General features: G+C 40.9%; 1 pseudogene; it reads left to right on the top strand.

The window, feature by feature from the left end:
- LOC140895942 (dynein axonemal heavy chain 11-like) overlaps positions 1 to 16,450 on the top strand; it is a 175,709-nt pseudogene that overhangs the window by 39,565 nt on the left and 119,694 nt on the right.

Here is a 16,450-nt window from a genome sequence, read left to right as displayed (position 1 = left end):
TTCCATGATCACATAATGTGGAGAGGGGCAGGAATTTCCCTTTAATGACTAGAAGTGTTTCCCCTGAATGTATTGGTCTCTGGCTATGGAGGCTGGCAATATGTGTAAGCTTTGGGAGAGGAAAATCTTATGGAAAGATATGTTCAGGTCATGCTGCGTTTGACCCAAAAGACGGTTGGCAATGCCTATGGTGGGGAACCTCTACTGCCTGTGTGGCAGGAAGAGTACACCAGTCCTCTGTAGCCTCTCATCTCTGTCCCTTTGTTAAGGAGAGCTGCTCTGAGTCTTTTCCTTTCCTATCGCTACAGGCTTTGGAGGTGGTAATTGCAATAGGAAGGCATCTGTAATGAGCTGGCCTTCTTCCCAGGTCCCAAAGCGCCCACTGCCACACCCAGAGTCTCTTTCCAGGGTTTATTTCCCAGTATAGGCAAAGCAACAGTTCCGCAACCCACCCTGGGATACAGCTCCCAGGGTTCTCCCCCCTTTACCTTGTACGGGAACTTGCAGCTCCCTGGCTCAGACTCACCAGGTCTTCAGCTCCTCCAGGCAAAGGTGCCCTCTTTTAAACCTAATTTGCATCAGCTGACCAGGGACGGGGGGCACTTGCCCTGCTCCCTCTTAGTGACAGCCTGTGACACTCCTCTCTTTAAGACCTTGCCACCCCTAAGGGAAGCCTTACAGTCGACAACCTAACCAGGGGACAGTCAATAGAGCCTCATTTTTTTGATTTTGAGGTCTTTGCACACAGAGTCTCTAATTCTCCCTCAAGCTTATGAACCATTAAGATCAGGTGGCCCCTTTCTTCCTGAGTCACCTTATGTCCTGCAGCCAGCTGTGCTTTCTGGATTGTCAGCAGCTGCTAGTTGTTCTGGCAGTCCCCCCAGTCCATAAAACAGGTGCTCTCTGAATCCCCTTCCACAAAAAGCACTGCTTTGACCCCAGCCTTTTACCTGGGCCCCAGCATGCTGATGAAATCCCTTTTGGGCCCCCACAGCGTGCTGTTTGGCCTGCAGTCCTGTCTGGGCTCGCACTGCTTGCTGCTCATTCTGTGCCATGAGCTTTTGCTCCCTGGTACCCTTTTGCATCTGAAGAGTAGCCAACTCCTCAGTCAAGCACTGCTGTTTCCCACAATCTGCGTCCACCCCAGACCATGCTAATTCTTAGTCCAGTTTTATCATCTGATTGATGATCTTCTGCTGGAAGATGTTTACATCCTCTAGTTCTTGTTGATACTCTTTCAGTTGCTCCTGTAAGCTTTAAAGATGACTGAGGACTTCCTCTCAGTCTGTCTCAAGCGGATGGGTGAGGTTCTGTGGCCTGCAATGTGCAGAAGGTCAGACTAGATGATCATGATGGGCCCTTCTGGTCAGGGCTGGCCCCAGGCATCAGCTTTCCAAGCGGGTGCTTGGGGCGGCATTTAGAATGGGGCGGCAGTCTGTGTCCCGCGGCGGCAATTCGGCGGCAACTGTTTGGGGCAGCAAAATTGGTAGAGCCGCCCCTGCTTCTGGTCTTAAAGTTGATGAGTTTATAACTCAAACTTCCTGCTTTCTGCACTCCTTTTCTGATCAACAGTTGGTTTTATCTGTCTTTGGCCACTGATCTGGGTTCACAAGACCTTTCTCATCTGCCAGCTCTTATGCTACTTTCCTCTGCATCAGGGCTGGGGAACCCCACTAGTGTCTTCCTAAAAGTATCGGTCATGGAAGATCCTCCACTACCCTGACACATAGCCGATCTCTCCACCCCTGCTCAACCTCTGTTTTGGGGGTAGAATCATGTCTCCCCATGTAAACATAAGACATGTATGGGGGAGATGCTGATACATCTTCTTTGCCAGCACCCCATTTTCCTGGACAAGGGTGTACCCACATCCTGAGCCCACTAGATCTTCTACAAACAGTCCTCCCCAGTCAAACGGGTACCATGTATGGCTGAGCCCCAGTACCATTCAGAGTGGACTGCAGGCTTCAAGCCTGGTTGTAATAGCAACCTTGGTAATCACACTCTTTTATTAGTCATCCAAATATACCCAGGCCTGCTATATTTGAAGCGCATCAGTGGATTTCCATGGCTAGCTCTGGAAGCACTTCCCCCTGTTTGGGCTACTTTGGACCCTTTCCCACTGATAGCTTCCCGACGCATTCCAGATCATGGTATCCTCTTGTTTGGTCTCCCGCAGTGGGACATTCCTAGTGTGCCATGCCATTCAGGTCACATGGCTCTTTCAAGCCTCAAAGACTTCTGCCTGTTCACCTGTCTCTCCCACTGGGGCGGGTTGGAATCTCCTTACCTCACTCTGGGATCCCACTTGGTCCATGATTTTCTCTGTGGAGCTATCTCTGAGCATAATCACCAGGCAATGAAGTCCCATAATCTCTAAGCCACTACCTATGGTTGTACTCCCTCTGGGAATGGTTCAGCCAAAAAGTGGTGCCACTATGTCTCTGGAGTCAATCCCACTTTATCCAAGATGGCAGCCTTCACCACAGGATAGCAGGCTGCCCGCTTGTCACTCGCTGCTCGGGAGGTTGCCTGTACCTTGCCTGTCAGAAATGGTGCTTTGCAGGCTGCCCAAGTCGATTCTTCCTAGCTGCTGCACTGGCCACTTCCTTGAAAGTACAGAGGAATGCCTCCAGGTCATCCTCTTGCCCCAGCTTCACCAAACCAGAGTCCAGTCAGCCCAAACTACCTTCTCCAGTACCAGTTTAATTTCCCAGAGTCCCTTGGCCCAGCCGCTTCTGCAACCACTCTTGTTGTTGGACGTGAGCCTCTTGCCATGTCTGTGGAGTGGCAAATTGGGCCTCTTGTTCTTTCTGCAGGTGCTCTATCAATTGCAGGAGCACAGTTTGGATCTGTTGCTGCTGTTCCTACTGCCACTGTAGCACAACTGCCTGCTGCTGGTGTGTGGCTGTCTGTTGCCACTGTGCCATTACCAACAGGATGTATTACATACTCCATCTTCACTGATCACCCAAACTGGGGTTGGGTGCCAGTCAGTGCTCAGAGGCTTCAATTTCCCCTGGATTCTGGGGACTGATTTCCTACTCGCATTCTCTGCCACACATTAACAGGCTGGCCTTCTCCCCAGCTCTCAAAGGAAAAGAATTGTCACTCTTCCCATTTTATAGATGGGGAAACTGAGGCATGGAAAGGCACACCATCAGCTGCAGAGCCTTGTTTTTCTGACTCCTAGTCCTGTGCATTGCTCATTGGGCTAAGCTACCTTTCTTGCCAGTGGTGAAAACCATGCCTCTTACACATGGTTTTATTAGCCATACAAGTAGGGCTGGCCAGAAAACAAGAATTCCAATTTGTGAAAAATGTCCAGGTTTAAAAATTTGTTTTCATTCCAATATGGAAGAAAAAACTAAAACGTTTTTGTGAGAGAGAGGGAGAGGGACCCACCTCAAAATAGCCCATCATCAAATAGTTAGGTTACTCACCTGAGATGTGGGAAGCCCAAGATCAAGTCCCAGCTTTGCCTGAATCAAGTCTCTATCACACGCAGTCCCTCCTGTTGGAGCTGTTCCACTTTAAATAAATAATTAATATTAATTGGGCCTGAATTGACTGACAGATTGACTGACCATATAGCCTGGTGGTTAGGGAACTCGACTGGGATGTGGGAGACAAGTTCCTGCCCTGAATCAGGTAGAGCAGGGAATTGGTCTGGGATCTCAGGTGAATCCTCTAAACCAATAGGCTATTGGCTGTTCTGTGGCTATTCTCTCTCTCTCTCGCTCATATTCATATATATTCCATTCTGTACATGAGAAACCTTCCTAATGAAAGTTGTCTTTCTGCAAAAATTTTAGTTTTCATGAATTGGCATTTTCCAACCAAAAAAAAAAAAAGGTATCTGAAAAAATTCCCAATCTCTTCTACATGCAAATATAGTACAGTAGAACCTCAGAGTTATGAACACCAGAGTTACGAACCAACCAGTCAACCACACACCTCATTTGGAACTGGAAGTACACAATCAGGCAGCAGCAAAGACAAAAAGAAAACCAACGCAAATACAGTACATTTCTGTGTTAAATGTAAACTATTAAAAAAAAAGAAAACAATATTTTTCTTCTGCATAGTAAAGTTTCAAAGCTGTATTAAGTCAATGTTCAGTTGTAAACATTTGAAAGGACAACCATAATGTTTTGTTCAGAGTTACAGACGTTTCAGAGTTATATTCCTGAGGTGTTTGTAACTGTGAGGTTCTACTGTACTGGCTATGTCAGCAGTAACTAACAGTGAGTATGTTGAACACCACTACTGAACCTGCTCTTGCTGCTTTTATGGTAGGTGTGGCTGTTAAGAGGGATACCCTTTCTTTTGCTGCTGTTGTAATCTTGAGGTGGGCTGGCAGGTTTACTGCCAGAATCTATTTCTTTGTTTACCAAGAAAAAGGAGCACAGTTTCAGTCAAAGTGCAAGTGTGGGTAGCCATTGGATTTTTACAGTTCCTCTTTGATAGCCACAGGCCTCATGAAAGAGTCTGCTATTGATACTAGTATATGATCCTGCTGTTACCTTCTGATGAAGTGCTTCTTACCTAAGTGAGCAAATGATTGTAGAAACATGTTTTGTCAGTTTTTTTCCAGAAGAACATAACAGCCACAGAAGAGAAAACATCACATCTGTGCTGTAACCCTTACTCCTTTAAAACCCTTCTCTCATGGCTGTGTTTTCAGTGACTGGGAATGTACAGTCCTCTTTGCTAGTCCTTGAGTTATAGGTATTTCAGTGGACAACGGAGGCATTCACAAACATGTACATACATCTATAGGCATTGGCATTCTGCAGCAGATCAATGGAGCTATTCTAGTCTTATTTTACATCACTGGGTCATTCATGTAGATAAAGAGAACACAACCAGTCTGAATAATAGTGATGATGTGAGGTCTTTTAAGAGGTAGAACCTCACTCCTTTCAGAAAAAAATGCAAATTCTTATTTCTTTAACTGAGCTTTCCTGCACTCCCAAATCTCCAGATAATGAGGTGGAAGAACAGGAAGAAATAAACAGAAAGAGCCCTTATATTTAACCCTTGACTGGCACTCAGATGCCCCAGTGGTGGGTGTAGCAAATATGGAGAAAGATTAGATAAACTTTTAAAAGGAGGTAAATTAGAGAGACTCCAGAACAGCCTTTTCCCAGAAATGTGTTTGTACAACTCCCAGTGTACTTCAGTTGAGTAAACATGTTATGTGACTAAACCTAGAAACATTAGTAGTATTGCCGAGGCCAAAAATGACTCATTACTGACCTTGGGAGCAAGTCCTGCTGAGGCTGCTGAGACATGAAATGTATATAACACTCCAGATATTTGGAAAGGAAGTTCTTGGTGTTACCAAAGCTATAATATATGCTGTGGCCTGACTTTTCATTTCAAATTTCTTCTTGGTGTGCAAAGAGTTAAAATGGCTATGCCAAAAATGCCACAGGTTCAGTTTGTCCAAGCATTGTATTCTCAGTGAAAACTGAACGGCAGGCACTAGTGTATGGGCAATGTTGACATTCAAGGATTATAGGAGACAAGTGGAAAAAGTTCATACGAACAACTGCTTTTTGAAGGAATACGAGAGATGGAAAATTTCAGAATAATGGAAAAAGCAGATGGTCACAATAGTAATCCATAACATAGACTCAGAATTTAGAGATGGAAAAAACTTACCCTAGTAATTCACTATTAATCTCTGCAGTATACTTTCTAGTGCTTTAGTTTTAAATGTCCAATGTGATGGGGCTTCTTCTACTACCACTGAGGGGAATTATACATCCTAATATATCTCACTAAACTTTTTCCTAATATTCAGTTTTTCCCTTTCTTAATTTAAAATAATTACTTCTAGTTATACCCCCATTTACCTCACAATTTTTTTCCTTCTGTGGTGTCAACCTCTTTCAAACAGCTGTGGAATACTTTGATCATGTCCTCTCTCTTGTTTCTTAGCCACACTAGGCACATTACATCTGTCCTCACTAATCTTCTGATCATTTTTGTTGATTTTCTCCGAATCCACATGAATGTGATAATTGATAATATCTTTCTGGTAATGTGGTGCTCAGAACTGAATGAAATAGTCCAATAGCAGACAAACGAGAGATGGATAGAGAGACACGGTTAGCTCCCTGCTCCAGGGCATGATATATTTGAGTAGCACAGTCCCAAATCACATCAGTCAGACTGGTCATGCCTGTGATATCTACATATGACCTTTCACTAGCATCCACCCAAATTCCTAATGATTTCTACCTCCCTGACTCTGTACACCCTCCTGCTCAATATCCCTAAGTTAGCAATGAGTTATACAGTATGTGATGCACATATGACAAACTGTTTGAAAGAATATCTTCCCCTCCTTATTATCTCCTTTTGTCTGATTCTCTGTGTCTGTCTAGTATCTACCACAGTTCCTTCTAGATCCCTCACAGTTCATTAGAAGGTTGCTCAATTTATTAGGAACCAATCATGCATTCATACATTCGTCCATCTGAAGTGCACTTTTAAATGTTAGACTATACACTAATCAAGTTGAACATGATAATGAGAGCACGTTCACATTGTTAAGGTAAATGACCCAATGCACTCAGAGTGAAGACATATTTGAACTACAGTTTGTGCTTTTCATTGGAATATTGAACATTCCTGGAAACGCTTAGAGCCTTGTTTTGTAGCTGCCTTGCAAATGTGTGATTATCATTACACTGCTGGTAGGACACTGGCCATTTCATTGTTGTTTTGTGAGACATTACTAGTTGCCACTATCTGAGGAGGATTCTGTGGTGAATTGTACGTAAGTTGGACTATAAATGCCTCAGTGCTGCACATGTGCACACACATTTCACATTTTTACAAGTAGAAATGTCACAATGGTGAGTGGTACAGCCCACATGCAGAGATTGGATGCTCGAGGCCTGGGCACATTGAAGTCAGCAGGTGTTTTGCCATTAAATTCATTGCAAACAAGATTGGGGCCTACAGCTGTGTGAAATGAAAAAACAAAAGGGTTGGAAACAAAATATATTGACAGAAATATTAGGGGCATAGAGCAGATAGAGTAGGCTGATCAGAAGTTTCTCTTCTTCATGTTGAATAGGACCTGTCCTGGGATAATGATTTGACCATGGGGAAGTGAGATCTCAGAGGCAGATATATCAAATTACAGGGGAGAACATAAAATTGATTTGTGTTAAATAAGGAATTCCTCTCTGGGAGTCTTATGTGAACACTGGGCTGCTTAGGAGAGTAATGGGCCTGATCCTGCAGCCCATAGATTGCTCAGGTGAGCCAAAGTGGCAGGATTGGGCCTCCAGGTCTATAATCTTGTGTCAGGAAGCTCAAACAGATAGGACTTGCACAGTGTGTTCTGTACTTTGGGTGGTTTATTACTGGGCACTTTTCACTTGGAACAATTTCAGGTAAACCTGAGACTGCAGCTGATTGCCTAGTGTCAATAAATTCTAGTACAGAACAGGGACTTAGTACAGTAGTCACTTGTTAGTCCAGGGGTCTGGATGATGCTCTTATTGAGGCTCCATGGCTCCAAGGGGGGCATAGGGAGTTGGGATGGAGGTTTACATAGCTCCTGAGCCATGCAGCCCTGGTCAGGCAGGGCATGTAGGTGCCTTCAACTTAACCAATACTCCTCTGTCCCTTCCAGTCCTATGATTCTATGATTGTTTAAGAGGTATCCCTATCCCTGGAGTTCAGTTCATAGATTCGCCAGTCACTACTCCATTGTCACAGTTTCTATATCAGATGCCCATTTTGGTAGAGCTGTTCCATAATCATTATTCAGACAGGTACTCCAATCTCTTCCCTCGTTGAGGGGCAACTGCAAGTCGCTTACCTACAGTAGGATCCATGTGGAAGAGTGCTCACAACAAAAAGAGGTTACTTACTTTCTTGTATCTGGTGTTCTTTGGATGCTTTGTCCACATGGATGCCATGACTTGCCCTCCTTCCCCAATGATATTGAACCTTTATCTGGATTTCTATGTTAGTTAAGGAACTATGTGGCAGTTGGGGCTGCTCTGCCTTTTATACCCACACTGTAAGGGCATGAAGGTATACAAGAGGGTGCTGGCTAAAAGATTCTGGGGTTGGCTGCACCAGGTGAGTTCTCCTGCAGTGGGATCCTTGTGATTCTAGAAGAAATCCAGCTGCTGTAAAGTTAGTACTTTTTTTTTTGTGTGTGCTATTTCTCCATACTTGGTTTATATCCATCCATTTTTCTTCCTTGTTTTGCTTTATTCTGCTTTTTGTATTTTCTCACTTCCTCTTCCTGTTATATATCACTAGAGCAGAGCCTTAATCTAAAAATCTCTGCAGTTTGGGGAATGTTGAAAATCCAGTCCAGAATTTAGCAATTAGAGCACATCTTTAAAGTTTTCTTGCATGTGCCCTTTGTCTTTTTTCACCACTTTTTAAAAATTGTTTAACTTCATAACAGCCTTTATGATCTCCTTCCAACACCTTTTATCTGCAGGGGTTTTTCAGTCTACTTTTCCACTTAAACTTAGAACAAAGCATTCCAAGTTCCCCACCCTCTTTTTCCTTTGCCTTTTCTTGTAGTTAGCTCTCCTGCAGTTCCTTATTGCTAGGCCTGACAGCTCAGTTGAAGAAAAATGGCAGTACTGCAGGGCATGATAAGTGCAAAGGTTTGTGGCGAGGAAAATTGTGCTGTAATGTTACATTAGTCTCCTTGCTTGATGAATAGAATATACTGGTTGCTGGACAGGAGCTTTGTTCTGAAAGGTCAGGGTGGCTCAGAGTCTGCATTAACATTGGTTGGGTTGTGATAAAATATGGATTTTAATACTTAATAAAAATATTTGTTTGTTATGTGGGCTGTGTAAAATGTATGATGTCCTTACAAAAATGGTATAATTAATAGTTTTTTTGTTCAATGGCCAAACCTGGGGAGAAAAGACATGTTGACCAAAACAACTCTTTTTTGAATTTTTTGATCAAACAAAAAAGTCAAAAGAATTTTGTTTCATTTTATTTGTGAGGTATTTTTGCCTTTAAAAATAAAATTTAAGCAAATTCTGAATGAAAAATCATCTTGAATAAAAAAATGAAAATGTTTTGTTTGGAAAATTTAGATTTTTTTTAGTCACAATTTGGCACAAATTCACTAAATGCTTTCATCAACCAGTATATGCATTTTTTGGCTACACAAGTTTTGTCTGAAAAATTTCACTTAGCTCTAGTCCTTATCTATTAATTTCTTTGCTTTTTAAGTTACTTGAGTTTTGAAAATGATGTCATACTACAGGTCAGAACATTGTTGGCTCTTAGCAGATTTAATGGGTTTTGAAACCAAATGTTTTAATTTTGTAATTTCCCAAAGTTTATTGATTGTTTAGTTTGTTTTAAACAGCTTTTATGGTTTTATTTTGTGTAGTCCTAGAAGATGTAGTCTTTACCACGAATAAGATCAGAGTTCTGTTCAAAACTCTGCTACAAACTTCCTACAAAGGTATGATCTTTGACAAATCATTTAAGCCTGTCTTCCTCAGTTACCCCATCTGGACACTGCTAGTGGAGCATTTTGGAGGGAAAGATGGGAGGAGGAGTAATTTTACCGGAGGATGGAGTTTCTTTTCACTTTTGAAAATAGTCAGTTGAGAGACTGATGATGAAAATATTTTTGTCATCTTATTTTGGGTGGGTTGTTTTTGGCTCCTCAGTCAGTTTCATTGACAGAGATAGAAACATGGTCCTTTATGTTCAGAGTAAACATGGCAAATTTTAGGTCAAGCCAAAGCTATAAAGAGAAAAAGATTTGTACAATGGAAGGTGATTACAGCCTTCATTAAGAAGAGTCTACCATTTCTCCATGTTAAAATACTTTGTGCTTATCTAGCACCTTACACACAAGGATCTCAAATAAAAGACCGTAATTAAGCCTTGCAACATCCCTGTCAAGTAGCTATTCAGTATCTATTATGCTTGTGGGTAAACTGAGACACAGAGAGGTTAACTGACTAAGGGCAGGTCTACACTTAAAATGCTGCAGCGCTTCAATGGTGTTACTATGCCGACGGGAGAGCTTCTCCTGTCAACTTTGCTACCGCCTCTCGCTGAAGTCAGTATAACTGCGTTGCTCAGGGTGTGGATTTTTCACACCCCTGAGCGACATAGATATACCCATGTAAGTTTATAGTATAGACCTGGCTTTTCTCAAGAACACATTTCTCTCTTAATGGCAGATGCAAGAAAAGAACTCAGAAACCCTGTTTCCCATTAGACATGCTGTTTTATGCCTAAGCAGTGCTGTTTTAGCACTTGTGATCTTTCGACTCATGACTTGTGTTAATATGTTGCATATGCGCAGCCAGACAGTTGGAACACAACTGAAGGTGTGGGATTTATTCAATATGAAAAACACATCACAACTATACATTTTTCTATCTGCCTCCTCCAGTTCACAGGTTTGTATAAATTACGGTGCATTACAGGCCCTATATTTTATTTTTTATTTGGAGCCTTGTAGCGAGAAATCTTTTTTTCTCCACCACTCACTAGATTCTAATTTTATCTGCTATAGAAGCTGACTTCATACTTCATTTCTGCCAATGATATAGCTATTTTGTACAGTGTGAATGAAGTACCTGGTGTGATAAATATTAAAGTATATCTGCAATTTCATTTTCAAAAGAAATTGGTGCTTTTCTGAGAATAAAACTATTGCTACAGAATTTACTCAGTTTCCCAATTTTAATTCTGATCTTCTTGGATAGTATTTCATTCCAACTAGCTGGTAAGGCAATTCAACATCATTTTTTTTCATTTATATCCATGTTATATTATTTCAACATAATCATACAGTAGTGGAATGAGTTATGTTTATAGCATGCCATTTATATTTGAAAATGTGTGTATAGATATTGCAATAATTTTAATATTATATTTCACTATCTTACCAGTGACAGGAAAATGTAGTATCCTACTACATTGAGTTATAAATGCCATATAATGTAATCTTACTAGACTATTTAATTTCTGATCTTTGCTTAGTGTTAATTTCTGATCTTTGCTTAGTGTTTAAAAATAATTCGCTGTTGTTACAAAATTAAGATTATGATAAATATAAATTCTGCTGTATATTTCCACTTGTTTAATCTTGCATATTAATTCACTTATCACTACATTGGAGTATTAAAAACAAACTCTTTGATTTATAGTCGTGTTTAAACTCTTTTAACTGCATAACATACATCTTTTCTTTGTCTCTAACACACACATGCCTTGAGTTTTTTCTTTGCAAGTAGACTGTCTTGATTCATTCTCCTGGGACAGTTTGCCTGAGATGTTCTGTGGATTTACTTTTGGAGAAGGGGAAGCCAATTATGCTAATCGGAAATCCTGGGGTTGGAAAAGCAGTCCTTGTGTCCGACAAGGTTACCAAGCTATCAGAAGGTTACATGGTGGCCAAAGTCCCTTTCATTTTCTACACAACATCTGCTATGCTTCAGCATACGTAATTGTAACTGTTCTCCACTCCAAGGACCTGATTCTCCTCTCACTTAGCCTCTCTCTTTACTAGTGGGACTCGATTCATTTCGATAGCATTACTATTGATTAGCACTGGTTTAAGGGAGAGGAGAATCAGGCCTTAAAATTGTAAGTCCTGTGTCATTTATTTATCATAAGGACATACGCACATTCAGTTTGTGCCTAACCAACCCAAATAGCTCAGTTAATGGTTGACAGTAACTCTCCAAAAGAAATGTTGTCCTTTCTAGTGGCAGAGTTCACATAATGTTTACCATTTCCTTTTCCAAGCTAGACGTGGTATTCATGTAGCAAATCACTAATTTAATGATGAATAACTATCTTTCACTATTGAAAATGTTGTGCATGAAGTATTAGATTTTTATAGTATACAGCAGGAGAGTGAGCTTGCAAGTAAAGGAATGCTATTAGTCTAGGCTCAATACCTGATGTAAAATTGTTAAACTCTGGTGGAAAATGTCCTGATTCCAAAAGTTTATTTTTTACCACCTTTATTGTAATAGAGAATTTGAAAAATACAGCCACTATTTATGTAGGTTCTACAATATTTTGCACTATGCTACAACGGAGCCAGCAGAAAGAGCACAAGTTCATGAAAAAATCCTCAGTAAGTGATATTCTGCTATTGCTGATGATGTGCAACCAAAGAATTAACCAAAAGAAAAATGAAAAACAAGGGCTAAAAGAGACTAGGTGGCTCAGAGATTGGAAATGGGATAAGGAGCATTTAACTTCCAGGTCATTGGTTCAAATTGATAATGTGAACAAATCATTACCTGACCATTCCATTACCTATGAAAAATGAATTGAAGCCCTTAGTTAAGTTTCTAAGATATGTGTCTGAATCACAGAAGCTTTGGTACCCATGCAGGCAGACTGAGCAAAGAGGGCAGAGGTATAGTGTGTATATATAGACTGAACTAGTCTCTCCACCCTAGCAGAGGTCCTCCCAGGTCACTGTGGGGAAAACATGAGCTCCCTCTGCCTGTATGGTACCAAGTCTGCAATTCTGTGACTGACAAAGCGAAGAAGGCTTCATTCTTAAGAGCTGTCAGGCAGTCATCTACTCTCTACTAGCCCTAAATTCACTTAAAATAAATGTAGGGAACTAAAGGGAGAAGTGCAAAATGGTAACCTTGTTGGGCAACATTTTATTTCAAAATTTTAAGAGACTATTTAAAACAATGGAGAATATAAATAAACTGTAAACTATATGAAGTACTTGAGGCTCCCGTTTAAGTTTATTTAATGGTTTGTCATAATTTCTTCTGTTGTGGTAACCATCAGATATTAAAAATGAACAGTAGTAACAACAGTCTGTGTCCATAAATAAAAGTGATACCTGATTAGGTTTTCTGGTTTAAGGGAGGGATGTATGGAATGCAATTCTTCTAAATTATTATCCAAAGAGCAACATTTGGACCTTTAACCTGCAAACACTTCAGCAGGCGCTTCACTTTAAGGACATGAGCTGTCCGGTGGGAGGATTCATGTGCTTAAAGTGAAGGACCTGGTCAAGTGTTTGTAAGCATGAGGCCTTCTGCTATACAAATGCCTCAACATTTATCCTCTCACAACATTTCTTCCATTGACAGGTGTTCTCAAAAGACCCTTGGAAAAGAAAGCTAGAAGAAATTATTCTCTCCCAGGTGCTAAAATAATTATTTAATTGATGATCTTAACGTGCCTGAGGTTGATGCCTATAGTACTGTCCAACCTCCTGCTCTAATTACACAACCTCTTGACTACAGTCGCTGGTAAAAAAAATTTTAAAGTTGTCAGTGTTACTGATATTTATTTGAAGAGCTCCTATTACAGCAAGTAACTCAGATCCTGATTTTATATCCAAAGGGCCAGATCTTTGAACCAGTGCGCAACCTGTGTGAAGCTAAGCATTTGGGATCTCCATGAGCACCCCCCCTCCCCCAAGCATGTATCCTCCTAAATTTGTGGAAGGCCAAGAGCTGTCTGTGTGGCAACATAGCTGTACCATAGCTGTGCTGTAAGGGAAACCCCTAGAACCATCCTTCCTGCATGGAGAGGGGCTGTGGGAAAGCAAATGAAATCTTAGGCTGCATTAAAATTTCTGTGATTACCTTGCTGCAGGTATCCCTGTCATGCTCCCTCTCCATGTACAGGCTGTGAGACTCCTAGCGATCTCTCTGGTGATCTGGAGGCAGGGATGTGAAGGCAACTGACTTCTCCATGGGAGAGGTGGTAGGTCTGTGTGCAGAGGAGAAGCTCTGTGGGGAATCTTGTGGAGATTATTTCCCTCCATTTCACAGAAATGTTTTGTAAAAGGCTGGTGAAATCATCTCACAGACGGGGCTTGTATTCTTGGCGTGAACACAGGAGTTTGTGTCTCACTGTGGTGATTGCTGGTTTTAGTTTAGATGGCTGCATTTCTAAATTTTGTCCACTGTCTCTGGGGTTGTAGCAATGAGTGTGTCTGATAGGAGCTTAATGGAGTGGGCCCAGAAAGAAATACAGGCTAGGAGGGAAAAATGCATAGTGGAAGCTAGAGATTAATCTTGTTTTTCCGAGGATTCCATGTTTGTTTCAGTTAATTTTGCATTTTCGGAACATGCAATCTTTTTAGAAAAAGAGCTATTGAAAGTAAAAGGAAGACCCCAAATAAACTTCTCTCTTATTGATGCTCCTGGACAATAAGAATACAGAAGTGTTATTGCTTGTGCAGAATGCTTTGTAGGAAATTAAACTATAGAACTTTCATCTTATTTCTACACTAGGCAACTTCCACCAGCTACCAGGATAGCCCAGAAAATGCTGTATTATAATTAGCATAACAACGTGCGCAGTGTATCCTGCCCAATCATATAATGAGTAAATATCATTGGACTGGGGCCTCTATTTCTATCCAGTATTACTGATCATCTGTAATCCTGCCCAATGTCAGTCCAGTGTACGCCCACACAGCTCAGTTAAAATAAAGGACTAAATACTGTACAGTACTTTACTGATCTTAAAATGATAGTGTTCCCTTTGGAGACACAGAATATTTAAAGGAGATATTTACATTTAGAGATCCATAAAATGTCAGGTTTACAATTTTTGATGAAAAAGAATGGTCTGCCATAAGGATGAGCACATTTTAAAATTTTCTTACAAAAAGTATTGAACCCAACAGAAGTCGTCTTATGATGATGTCTTATTTCTGGCTGCACTGAGGTTTCTTGTGAGGTAGCTGTTCAACATGTTGTCTGTCAGCAATCTATTAGATTCTGTCTGTGTGATCTGCTCCCCTGGGTCCACTGATAAATACATTTGAAGCTGGGGTGAAGCCATGCTCATTTTTATGCTGAACTCTAACTTCTCCCAGCTATTTGTATCATTTTGTTCCCTGTACCAAAAAATGTATCTGGGAAGAGTCTGTTTTTGACATTCAGGATGTAGAAATCATCACTTTTCATCACATGCAGCCTTAACATTAAAAGTCAACTCAAAGTTTTGATTTGTTAATTTGAAGGCACACAACATGCTGGGTACAATGGGACAGCTTGAGTGTGACCGTTCTGTTCCATCCTTCTGTAAATATGCAGCAAAACTACTATCAATATTTTCATGAAAAATGTGCCTCCTACAAATCGGATTGATAAACATGAAATATTTCCCCTCCACTTATGTCATTTTCCATGTAGATACGCTTTATACTTGCCTAAACCTAGCACCTTATGCATCTATGGCAACAGAGATATCCTTCTGTGTTTCACATACTCTCCATTTTTTGGCAGAAATTTCATTGGGAAGTCAATGATGATATTTCCCACTTTTATAGCAACTTTCATCCAAAGATCTCAAGGCATTTTATATAATCATGATGGGGCAGTCATGAAATCCTTCTCAGTCCTTTATCAAAACTACAGACCTCAGTGTGTTTTTTGTCTGAACATGGATTCAGGGTTAGGCTGGACAAAGTAAACCACACAACATCCTTGTGAATTGGGCAAATATGATCAGATCTAGTTTAACAATAGGTAAGCAAGGATCCAAAGAAGCTAAATAAATTGCACAAGGTCATAGTACAGCAGTGGCATACTTCAAGTCAGCTCTTAGAACAGAACCCAAGAGTTGTGTGCTATAAGGACTATATAATAGTCCCTTTTGAAAGGACACTTACAAAACTTTGGTAGATTACTGAAAAGGATATCTGTTCTCCACTGTAAGAGAAAATGTTGGAATTAGGCCAACCATATGAGGATCTCTCCCCTGTAGGTGGATAAGGTCGCATGGCAATTTTGAAATGCCTGGTGAGTAGAAGAGATGTGTGACATAGCTGGGTACAATCCAGACTAATGAGCAGCTATGTCATCCGTTTCCTGCAACCTTGCAATGACTTACAATGCAATTGCATTACAATTGCAACCTTACAATGACTTCCTGAAGTAGCTCCCACCTGGGCCACTCACAAACAGCCTTCCAGCATGCATGCCACATGCCTCTGTGTCTAACTGCAGCCTGCCAGCCACACTTGGGTTTCACTCTGGCTCTCACCAGCCTCGGTTATACTGCAGGGTGACCCCAACACACACTCAGTCTTAGATCCCCCCAGAAATGTATGTCCTGTACTGCCCAGCCCTATCTTGGACAGTACAAATTATATTAAATCCATTATTCGTAAAATATGTCAGCTCATTATCTCAAATAGTTATTCAGAGACTTCAGTTTAAACACACTGGATTAGACAAAACAGCAAAACAAGTTTATACAAGTGAGTACAAGTAATGAGGCATAAAAGTCAGAAATAGTTACAAGAAAAACAAAGATAAGATGTTTTACTAATACTGAACTTAAACTATATCAGATCCAAACAAAGTTTCTTACCATGTTTTCAGCTGTCTTACTGACCAAATCCGGTAGGGCAGGACCCCTCCTCCAGAGTCCAACAAATGCTTCCTTTGTCACTTCA

The sequence above is a fragment of the Lepidochelys kempii genome, chromosome 11 (genome assembly GCF_965140265.1).
Source record: "Lepidochelys kempii isolate rLepKem1 chromosome 11, rLepKem1.hap2, whole genome shotgun sequence".
NCBI classification, from domain to species: Eukaryota; Metazoa; Chordata; order Testudines; family Cheloniidae; genus Lepidochelys; species Lepidochelys kempii.
Note: the sequence above shows the minus strand (reverse complement) of the source record. Positions and strands in the feature narration are given on the sequence as shown.